Source organism: Magnolia sinica, chromosome 10 (assembly GCF_029962835.1).
Source record: "Magnolia sinica isolate HGM2019 chromosome 10, MsV1, whole genome shotgun sequence".
Lineage (NCBI taxonomy): Eukaryota > Viridiplantae > Streptophyta > Magnoliopsida > Magnoliales > Magnoliaceae > Magnolia > Magnolia sinica.
In genome coordinates, this window is record NC_080582.1 from 43,815,313 (window position 1) to 43,827,321 (window position 12,009).

A 12,009-nucleotide genomic window follows, 5' to 3' on the forward strand; every position below is an offset into this window, starting at 1 on the left:
GAAATCTTACCTTGGTAATTCTTAAGCATCAATTTCCATGCTTTTAGCATCCTTTACACTTGAAGCTCTCAAAATCACCTTGCAAGATAAGCATGCATAAATATATCGATTAAGTACTATCATATTAAAAAAACCAAGGTATAAATAGCGATAAATATACGCCCCCCCCCCCCCCCCCCCCCAGCATTTTGCTAGTCCCGAGCAAAACATGCGTGAAAGCAAACTTCAAACTCCCAATTTTCAAACATCTTTCAGAAAACAACCTTCTGTGCAATCGAGTATGAATGAGTAAGAATTAAAGATGAAAGAGTGATAATATAAAAATCTAGAGCCGAATCTCATAGGTAAATAATTGAATTAAGTCCTCCTATATCAATTAACTAATAAAATGGGTTTAAACATCAAGTTTCTAATGCGACAGGCAAATCCTAACTTACTTTCCATAAAAGATACTATTGTTTCAAAATGTCTGCCATGCTCATCACTTCAAGGTGAAAAGATTACCTTAAGCACTGATTCCAAACCTATCCCATTTTTCTTCTTTTTCCAGCTTCGGATTTTGTATCGACAACCCTTATTTTCAGTCTTTTCCTTCATTTTCATTGAAATTTCATTGAAACACACATATATATGGACTTTTATCAATCTAATTGTTTTCCAGCTGGTTCTTTTCATCTTTTAAGGTGGATAAAGATCTCCAAACTTGGCTCCTAACACTTTTCAGTGATATACATGCTAAAACTAGAAATTCCAATATTATTCATAAAAAACAAGTTAAGTGTGAATTGTGAATTAGATTCAATTGATGTTTAAACTTTCTATTAATTAAATCATTGAGAAAACTTAACCAATAGTTTACTTAGTTGATCAAACTCCAAAATTTTAAAAATTCAGCTCTCTATCTTATCATAGTACTCAAAACACGAATGATTACACAGATTTTCACTTTCCAAATAAGTTTTGAAATTGAAAAATTCAAAATTTTCAAAGTTTTTGCTCTAAAAACTAGAAAACACAAATAGTCTACCTAATCTCACCCCCCAACCTAAATTCTACATTGTCCTCAATGTAAAGGATGAAAATAATCAATGCATATGAGTCAATGAAAATAAAAGGGAAGTGATAGGAAGATAATACCTAAAGAAGAAGAATTTAAGCCTTTCTAAAGTTCTCAGCATGTAAATGAGGTTAGCATAAAAACTAAACAACCCTCGAAAATAACCTATTATAAACCTACATCCTAGGAAAGCAATAAACCTAACTATACCTCCATCAGACTAGGAGGTCAATCCTAATACACTAGATCAATCAAAGGGATGTATCCTTTAAATCAAACTTCTTAATGAATGACTTAAGATGATGTCCATTTACTTTAAAAACATGACCATTCATTGGATTTCTAATCTCTATAGCCTCATGAGGATAAACCATTTTAAATGGAGCCTAGAATTATACAGGAGGACTTTCTGGCTGATCGTGAATGTTTTCCGAAGAATGTTCTGGTCATGGAACTTCTTCATCTTGTCCTTCTAAATTCTAGAACTTTCATAGGAACCATTCCAGATGTCTTCAATTCAGTAATCTGTAATTTGCGCAGCAAGCCAGCATTGTCCAAATTAGTTCAGATTTTTTTATATCGCCTAGTAGGCTTTATGTTCTAGCTCCACCGGCAATTGACAAGCATTCCTATAGACGAGTCTAAATGGAGACATTCCAATTGTAACACCCTAAACTCGGAAACCGGGCTCACAAAATTCCTGAACGCCAAATTTGGCGCCAACAACCTCCGTAGTACCCCATTCTTGGCTCCCAACACCCATACGCCAGATTCTGATCCTGAGATCCTATAAGGAGGATTTTCAACATGAATTTATCTCATAAGAAGCATAACCACAAGTATACCCAAATCATAAGAACAACATCATCACCACATATCTACTAATATAAACATTTGAGTACAATGCTGAAAGGGAAATACATGCATATAATAAAATCTCCACAAGGCTCAGTCTCCACGCTCCTGCTCTTGCTCAACTAGTATTACGTCTAGGCATCACCTGCACACATCTATCGTGCATAAGCTTATAGAAAGCTTAGAGGGTGGTGTAAGTGTGTGCGCAAGGTAAGTGTCAAGCACACAAATATCAAAGTAACCGGAAATACTAGTAAGTCCATAGAAATATCATCAACCTCATCCAGGATATGTGATGCAAAGACATAATAAGCCAATGTCATATACTGAGAAAGTAATGTAGGTCAGTTATGCAATGCGGAGAGATAGTAAGCCAAACGTCATATATTGAGATAGTAAGCCAATACTGAGGATGCAATGCAATATGCAAATCCTGACAAGTCCATGAATACCGTCAGCCGTATCTAGGTCTTATAAATATAGAAACATAGCAACCCAAAATGCCATATGCCGCGGATGTAATACAATATGTAGTGCAAATGAAATGACCAAGGTAGAGTGTGAAGTCGGGATGATAGTACGTAATATCGCAGGCTATGGGATCCATCACAAGGGACTTCTATCCAAACCGGTCTCATTCCAAAATTTGGATAGTCATACTCAATGTGGTAAACTCCTGATCTCAGGTTAGTTGCGCGTCCCAACCGAAATCCTATCCATTGTGAAGGTACACATAACAATTAGTTGTGCACCACCAACCCGAGTGGATAGTGAATGAATAAATGAATGGTAAAATGTTGAGTATGCAACTCCTGCTCAATAAGTCCATATATCAGTACCGTACATCTCTGGGATCATCACCGGGGTCTAGTACACTCTACATGCAATCGCCGCCCATTGGACGAGCAACCATGCAAGTGGAAGAGACCTCACTATCCGCCTGGCCAGTAGTCAGCCAATATCTACCTGGCACGTCGATAGCAGACCCATTTACGAGCTAGTCAAACTCAGCCTAACTATGACTACTACCCTCGGGCGGGTAAGGCCACAACCCCTTCCCAACCAACCACGACACAGTGGGATACGCGGCCTACTGGTATTCGGCACTTGAGTGCTCATGTATATACTTGATCTAGACATTGGGGCGTCTCTTGACTATGGAGGTTTTGGGATTTTCACCCAAGGATATCTATGGCGCCCGTATGCTAGAATCAAATATTTTCGGTGTCCTATCTGGCCATCCACGACATGCCTGTGGAGGCCACAGCCCTGATGTCGTTAGGGCATATAGTAGTCATATCCCAAAATGTGAGATGCATGAGTCATACCATCTAGTCATGCATCAAACCTAGGCGTACCGCATGCTAATGTGTGGCAACTTCGTCTCTTAGGAAGTCCCATAAACAACCTGCCCTATGGCATATGCAATGGTAAATCACATCTTATAATAAACATGTAGATGATGTGGATGGGCATGTATCATAATGTTATGTTGTCACATACTCATAATCAACATCGATAATCGGCCTCAACAATTGGCCTAGATAATCGGCCTTGATATTCGATATCGACAATTGACCTCGATAGTCGGCCTTGATAATCGGCCTCGACAATCGAAATCGGTGAGAATGGGCCTAACAAGGCCTAAGGGAAGGTCACAATGTGGACATTCAGCCATCATTACCCATCAATGTAGACATTTAACCAAAATTTCCCCCAAGGAGTGGCTCACATAGAGCCTAACATATATTGGACCCATGGCCTCACACAAGGGCTTAATATACATCACCATGGGCCTCACTCAAGGGCCTAATATACATCACCATGGGCCTCACTCAAGGGCCTAATACACATCACGATGGGCATCGCATACATCACATCGGGCCTCACTCATGGGCCTCATATACATCATTTTGGGCCTCAACATCTGGGCCAATATATATCACATCAGGCCTCATCAAAGGGGCCCTAAATACATCATATTGGGCCTCATATAAGAGCCTTATATACAATAAGTGGGCCACACTACTTGAGCCTTATCTACATCAAACGGGCCACAACAATAGGCCGCATCATCTACACCATTCATCTATTTTAGAGATCTTTTACAGCATTACCTAAAAATGAATCATATCAAAAGATCATCTGGACCATACCACAAATAACAGTGGAGATAATAATTGTCAATGTTAAACAATTCACAGGGCGGGGCCCACCATAAGGTTTATTTCCATCCAATCTGTTCATAAGGTCACACAGACCTAAATCAAGAGGAAAAACAAATATCATATTGATCCAGAACTTCTGTGATCCCTCAGGATTTCAATGGTAGGCGTTCAACTCTCCATTATTTTCTACAGTGTGGTCCACCTATGTAACGACCTTGGAAATTTTTGTGCTAATCTTTCCCTAAGTAGTTATTTTTGGGGTAATTAGCGCTATACTCGATTGCTTGTGAAATTCGCATCAATCACTTTAAATTGTATCTGCATGACTTAAAACTTATAGATTAGTTAGCGCTATGTTACTCTGAAATCTGGGATCCATCGCTAAATCCAGTTGTTCTGGGGAATTTTTAGAAGATCTGGATCGGACCTGGACCGCGCGTCGAAAGTCCGATGGCGATGATCTTAGGCAGTTGCGGTCACCGAGTTGGGCTTGACCATCACCTCGAAAATCAAGTCCATGTGATGTTCTGGGTCGATTTGATTGAGTTCGGAGTGAAGAGTGTGAGAACGGTTGAAAATTTAATAAGCTTTTATGAAATCTGAGTCGTGTCGCTTGCGCGACGATTTTAAGCAATCTGATCGTTGGATTCTGACCCAATTTCACCCTCTGATCAGGGAAGGTGGCCCAGGCATATCCTTGTGCTTGTGGACCTGATCGAGTTTCCGTGACCGTTGAATTGAGTATGGTCCGCCACGGCTGATTTGAAGAGCCGGTCAGTACGAAAACTCAGCCTGACCTAGATCCATGGTCAGTGAGCTTAAGTCCGACCTTTCGTGGTATTTGGCCCACCAGAAGTGCTTCGTTGGATCGAGAGAGGCTTGCTTTGGTTATAACCTAAGTATACCTTGTCCATGGGGTTATTTTCATTATTTTGAGGCCTATTTATAGTCCTTAAACCCTAGCTCTCTTTTTCATACGAATTTTCTCTAACCCTAGCTTGGAAAGAGAGTGGAAAAGAGAGAGAAAGTGAGAGAGAAGTTTGTGAATCATCTTAGATTCTTTCCTATTCTTCTGCATCCTTGAACCTTTACTTTGAATCGTTATTTTGACGATTCTGAGTTCATCTTGGGGTAAGTTAACCTAACCCTAATATGTGTTGGAGCTTAGGTATCTCATTTCTATCCTTGCTTTAGGGTAATCTGTCGCCGTTGACGAAGACAACTCGTCTAAATCAGTTCGGTGTTCTTTCCTTGCTTAAGGTGCGGACTTTAAGTGTATAGATTATGGTTTTCAAGGCTTTCAATGCCAGTTAATGATTTATTCTTATTATGGATGAGATTTCACATGCCAAATGTTGTGTTTATGTTGCGTTCCTGATATGCATGTGTTATATTGAGATTTGTGTATCCTATGTGTATGTATAAAGTACCGTATACGTATAAAATATGCACTTGTGTTTGCCATGATTATTTGTCGTGTATGTATGCTAGATGTATGTCTGATAACTCCTTGGTAAAAGGAATTGTCCAAATGCTTGTTTTTCAACATACGTCATGTATGTTGTATCATGTATTCTAAGTGTTTGTAGAAATGCCTGAATGATCTAAAGTGTAACTTATTACACTAATTGCCGGCGTTGAGAAGTGATTCTCAATACTCCTATTGATGTGCATGATTTCCTTTATGCAAGTTACATTCCATGTTATTTAAATTCAAGCGTTACTTATGCTTACATTGATGTTAAGTTGATATTCTTCAGATGCTTGAGTACCACTTGATTTAAGTTGTTGTTCCATTACTGTTTTACATTCGATATGAATATCTGTTGTAGTGTAATGTGTGTGGGACTATGCATTAGTCCAGGAAATCAGTAATTGACCTTAAGATCATGGCTGAGGTTGCTTTCGCCACATAGGACGTAATTAGACGAACTCGAGCCGTATTAGAGTTGGCGGCAGTGGTTTGGCCACGCAGAGTGTTTGCGCACTCTATGTCGTTCAACCCAACGTGCGCTCGTGCTAGTCGAGTTCGTCAAGTAACCCGATTATCCGATGTATGTTCACCATGTATGGACGCTACTGCTTGAATCTAGGGTACCGAACTTACCAGTGAAATCCTATTAACCATGGTACCTTGATCCGCTAAGACTCATGAGCCGGACATGGTGGTATGGGACACCGTGGTCGAGCTGTCGGCCTACGCTGGGGTGACGAGCCTCCTCGTAGTGACCAGTGAGCAACTAAACTCGTGAGCCGATTATGGTGGTATGGGACACTATATTCGTGCTGTCGGCCTACATTGATTGGTGACGAGCCCTTTGTAGTGACCTCGAGCATGCCTAGATACCGCAATGAGGTGACGAGCCGAACTGTGGTAATAAAGGTATGAAAGGCGTGCATTGATTGGTGACGAGCCTTTTACAACGACCTCAAACCATATGATCGTATGAGATGTCTAGGATTGACGACCCTAGAATGGATCACTGTTTGGATGGTGATATGAGGAAGGTATCTTAGTTTCCCAATCCTGCTGTATGAAAAGGACTAATAACAACTTGGTAATCATATCCATGCACCGCATTTGCATGTGCTTTGTAGATGTGGCGCACTTTGAGGTGGTGTCATGCGTAACGTAAGATGAAGATGCTGAGGGTGTACACGTGAGGGCACGCATCATTTTGCATACATCCTTGCATTAATAAGAGTACTTAGGATTTATTTAATTTTCTGCTTTATCATTACTACTTGATTGAACTGATAACATGTTAACCAGTGCCTTATTGTTCCACTGAGTTGATCACTCACTCCCACGTTCTGGGGCGGTGTTAAACACCCACCAGACTCTGTCTTAGGTTCTGATGTTGCAGATGTTGATGCAACTTCTGAGGCAAAGCGGGAGATGGATGATGATGAGGCTGCTTTCTCTTATATGCAGTTTTCAGACGGGTTCTAGCGAGCCTCGTTCTGATGCGCGGGATGCTGGGATTATTTTTGGGAATTTAAATGATGTAACTTGATACTTATAATTTTGATAAGCAACACTTTCATACGACCTGGTTTGTATATGTACTTCAGGGATTTACACTTGTACACATATATTTCTATAAGTCTTCCGCTTGCTTTCTTCACTTATCCCTGAATTATATTTGAGTTTTGGCTTAATCTATTCCATGTTTTATGCACTAATACAGACAACATACATCCATCATTAAATATGTTGCATAAGTGATGTTTTGGAACTCGGGAGCTGAGTTATGCTCGACCCCCGAATTTCAGGGCGTTACAAGTTGGTATCAGAGCATGATCTGGATTAAACCGGACCTGGGTTATGGTCACACACCGTACGTTGTCGCCACTTTAGTGTATTTGGGTGCGGGTCTATCATAGTTTTTTTTTGTTTGTGCTCCGTAGCTTCTATCGGCGAAAGTTTCTTGAAAACATTCGCCAAGATCGAGTCTGTACTCTCTCCTGATCACACATAGCGACCCGAAACCTTTTCTAGATCATCTATTAATGAGTGTAGATGGTTTATCATCTTGTTTTAACCCTTAAACCTTCAAGAAATCTTTATTTTAATCAGATTTCTGACAGATTTCTGCCAGAATGGCCCGATAGGCGTCAAATCATGCAAGGGGCCAATCGGGCATTTCCAGTGGGGCCCAGGGGGGGACCCATACTTTTTTGAGCATGGGGGACCAGGAGGACCTCGCCCAAACGGCGAGGCATCGCCGGTCAGTCCAGAGACCAGCGATGCCATCGCCGGTTCGGCGAGGGCTAGCCGATCAGCGGGCCGGCGCGGGCCGATGGTTTCTAGGCCTAGTGTGGCCCACCCCTCCACGGTTTTCAGCTTAAAATCCTTCCTTTAACCTACTTCCTTCACAAATATCCCTCCCAAGCTCTCCCTTTCTTGAAAACCCTCTCCAATCTTCTCCAAATCTCTCCCAAATCTTCTTCTTCTTCCATTTTTCGTGCAAACCCATCACCCCACCTCAAAACCCTCACTCCCATTGCTGATTTCCCTCCTTTTCCTTCTCATTTGAGCTCCTACTTTCCCTTTTTGGCTCTCAAGTGTGTGGAAGCTTCACCATCTTCCTATTTCTCTCTTTCTCTCATTTCTCATGGCCCTCTTTGAGATTTTGATGGTCATCTTTTCCATTTCTTCCCTTCTTTCTTTGATGGGGAAGAAGAGAGCGCCCGTGGATGAAGTCGGGCCTAGCCGCCCAACTCGTGCACGGAGGCCGAGAGGAGCCACCGCGAGCACGTCCACCACTCTTGAATTTCATACCAAGCGGGACCTTGATCCTCGAGCTCCCATTGGTAGAACTTTGTTGGCGGAGTTGTCGCATGGAGTCTATGAAGGCCGTAGAGTCCTTTTTGAGGCTCATGTTGATCCGCGGCTCTTTGGTGAGTTTTGGTTGTTGGAGCGCCTAGAAGGGGCTGGTTAGGGTCCCTTGTTTGAAGGCGAGTATCGCGCGAATGCTAGCACTGTTCAGGCCTTTTATGCCAACATCCTTGATCCTTCGCTGGAGCCTCTGTAGTTCAAGATTCCTTGTGGTAGCGGTCAAGTGGGTATTGTCAATGTTGCTTTGATATCCCGACTCTTGAATGTGCCACTTGGTGAAGCGCATGCCAGCGAGAAGAATGTGAACAGTATGCGCGAGAGAGATCGTCGCACCCGATCCTTGTGTGGTCGTCTGGTTTAATGGCAGCCGAATAGGAGTCTTCTGGCTACCTACATGACAGACGACTTCCTTTTGCTTCACCACATATTTACGTTCAATGTATACCCAAGATGGAGCAACCGCAGCGAGTGTACGCGCCTGATGGTGGATTTCCTATATCAGGTGGGGCAGGAAGCGAAGTTGTGTGTGCCGACGTACGTCCTGCGCCAGATTATTCTCATTGCCCGTTCGAGTAGGAGGACCGAGTCGCTTCCATTTGGCCGCCTCATTTGCAAGCTTGCACATGAGTTTGGCTATAGGCTTGGAGCTGAGAAGCCGGTTCTTGTTCGTCATATTGATCTGAGGACTCTTAAGCAGATGGAGATCGGTTCTGGTCGGCATGCCTCAGAGAGTGAGGCTGAGTCTGAGAGCGGTGGTGAAGAGAGTTATGCTGAAGGTGGTGCGGAGATTGAGGAAGAAACAGAGCAGGACGAGGAAGAAGATGAGACACAGGATTCAAGTGATAGCTCTCCTCCTGTGGCGCCAGAGCAGAGCATAGAGCAGACTGCCAGAGATGCCCGTCTTACACGACTTGAAGAAGGGCAGGCTGTTTTACGCCAGGATATTGTTGATTTTCGAGCCCTTGTTAGGAATAAGTTTAAGAAAGTGGCTCGAACTCTGAAGTCTATCCTGTGTTGCTTGAAGGATAAGGGTGATCCACCTCCATCTCCTGATTCCGACGAGTAGCATTGTTGTGGCCGTCCTTTGCTTTGTTTGTTGTTTTTCTTTCTGTGTGTAGCCGTTGTTGGCTTTGTAGTTGGAGTTGTTGTAGTTGTTTGTAGTTGCTGTGGTTGTTTGAAGTGTTAGATGTTGTTGTTGTTTACATGCTTTCCTAGTCGTGATTCATGTATTGTTGCACTACTTGTATTGCGACGATTTTGATTAATGGAATGCATGTTGTTTGTCTTTGGAGTTGTGCTATGTTGTTGTGTGGATGGATTATTGAAAAGGCCAAGCTATATGTCCTAGGGGGGGTGAATAGGACAATGCCAAATAAAAACTTATAACAGCAGAATTAAAAAGAAAATGATAGCCAAAATAAATTACAATGCAAAATAGAAAAATAACCTCAAAATTCAGATCTTGAGAGGTTGATACAAATGTTATTCTAAGGACAACCTTACACCAAAAACCAGAGTTTATGGTAGGACAACCTTATTTCTAGAAAGGTATTTGTATCAAATCTCAAATCGAAGAGGAATACAGAATTAAATACAAACTGAATTGAAATAACTTGTAATAAAAAATGTATTGTTCTAGGGACAGCCATACACCATAAAAATGGCAGGGCAACCTTGCTGGAACAACTTTCAAAAGAAATAGAAAATCAAGCTGATAAAGGAATAGCAGAAAATAAATTCTAAGCTATTACAACATTCTCACAAAGCTTGAATTAAATAATTACAACATTCACCACCATACATACATCCCACAAAAATAATTAAAGATTAGAAAATTAAATCAAACAACCACAACACAAGGGTTTATAGTGGTTCGCCTGTGTGTTCACCAACTGTTATACAACAGCCACACAAAATGCTACTCCACTCATAATATCCTCACACAGGGGATATTAGCGTTCACTAAAAATAGGTTTTCCCAGGTTCACCCAAAACCTTTACAATTGTGTCTTTGTATGTGGGCTTACACAATTAAAAAAAAACCCCACTTCTGAGTTTTCCTGGCTCTCCTCAGAAAACCAATACAACAAGATTTTTCTGGCAAATCTTGAAAGAAACCAAAATAGAAAGGAATTTACAATAAAATGTAAAATACCTGAATATCTCCTTCGTTGTAGCAGCCCGGTAGAACTAAGTCGAGTAGATGATTGAATGTCCAAGTTCAATGTCCAGTACTTGATTACAATGGTTCTAATTCTAATAGATTTTAAATTAAACCAAATAGGGCTTGCCTTAATTGATTTTGATTCCAAAGAAAGGGAATAATAATTCCTCTTATCAAATCAGATTGGAATAGCAGAAACAAAATCAATTAAAATAAAGCTAAGGAAAGCGAATATTAAATAAACACACTTAGCTTAGAGGGAGCACAGAATTATCTCTCAGAAGTTCGACGAAGATTGGCTTGAATGAATTAATTAAATCGATGATTTCTTCTGAGATTCGTGCACTATTTATAGGTGAGAAGATCAGGTCTTCGACTGGTCTAGAGTGCTCTTCGACTAGTCGAAGCAACAACAGATATTTGAAAAATCCGGCGGGATATGCTCTAACTGTTCTACGACTGGTCGAATATTTTCTACGACTGGTCGTAGGTCTCCTTCGACTGGTCGTAGGTCCTGTAAAACTTCGCTGGAATTCGAGTCGAAGATTTTCGACTAGTCGTAGATGCAGTCGACACTGTTTCTACGACTGGTCGAACAGATTCCTGGACTAGTCGAAGCCTAACAGATTTTATCCAGAATTTGTAACAAACTCACGACTGATCGAGGAATTTCTTAGACTGGTCGAAGCAACTCTAGGACTAGTCGAAGAACAGACCAATCACATGTAAAATAACATTCGGTTTATGTATCCGAAATGACCTACTTCTAAGGTCAACCTATGGTCAATCAAACCTCAATCATGAAGTAAAGGACATTGAAACATTCGGAACAAGTGACCTTAAAGAGTGAGCCTTGAAGTCTTGATGTAGATCAATCTTGAAATCTTCATGTAGCTCAATCTTGAAAGGGTCTTGAGTTCTTTACGAACTACCTTGTACTCTTCATGAAGTCTTGCCTTGTGAACATTGCTTGTTCATGAATGTTGATCCTTGAGAGAACTTCACTTATGCAAGTAATATATAACATAACAGTGATTTTGTCACCACAAATTTGACAACAGACAGGGATATAAATTATAGCACTTACAATTATGTGACGTAGAATCTAACAGGTTGCATCCTCTGTTGAATGTAGGGATGCCTCCTAAGGGTTCGAAGTCTTCGGCCTGTCTCTCTTTGATTGAGTCGCTTGCTGGGGTTCCTCCCTTGAGCAATAGCCAGTTAGATCCTCAGGCGGGTCCATCTCATGCCGGTGTTGGGCCGACACCTATGGCTCCTCCAGTCACACCCTCGGTTCCTGAACCGAGCCATGCACCTTCGTCTGCTTTGCCTACTGATAGGTTTGAGCAGATGATGTTGTTGATGCAGCAACAGCAGTTTCAGCAGCAGCAGCAGGAGTTCCTCTCTTCCATGGCTGGCATCT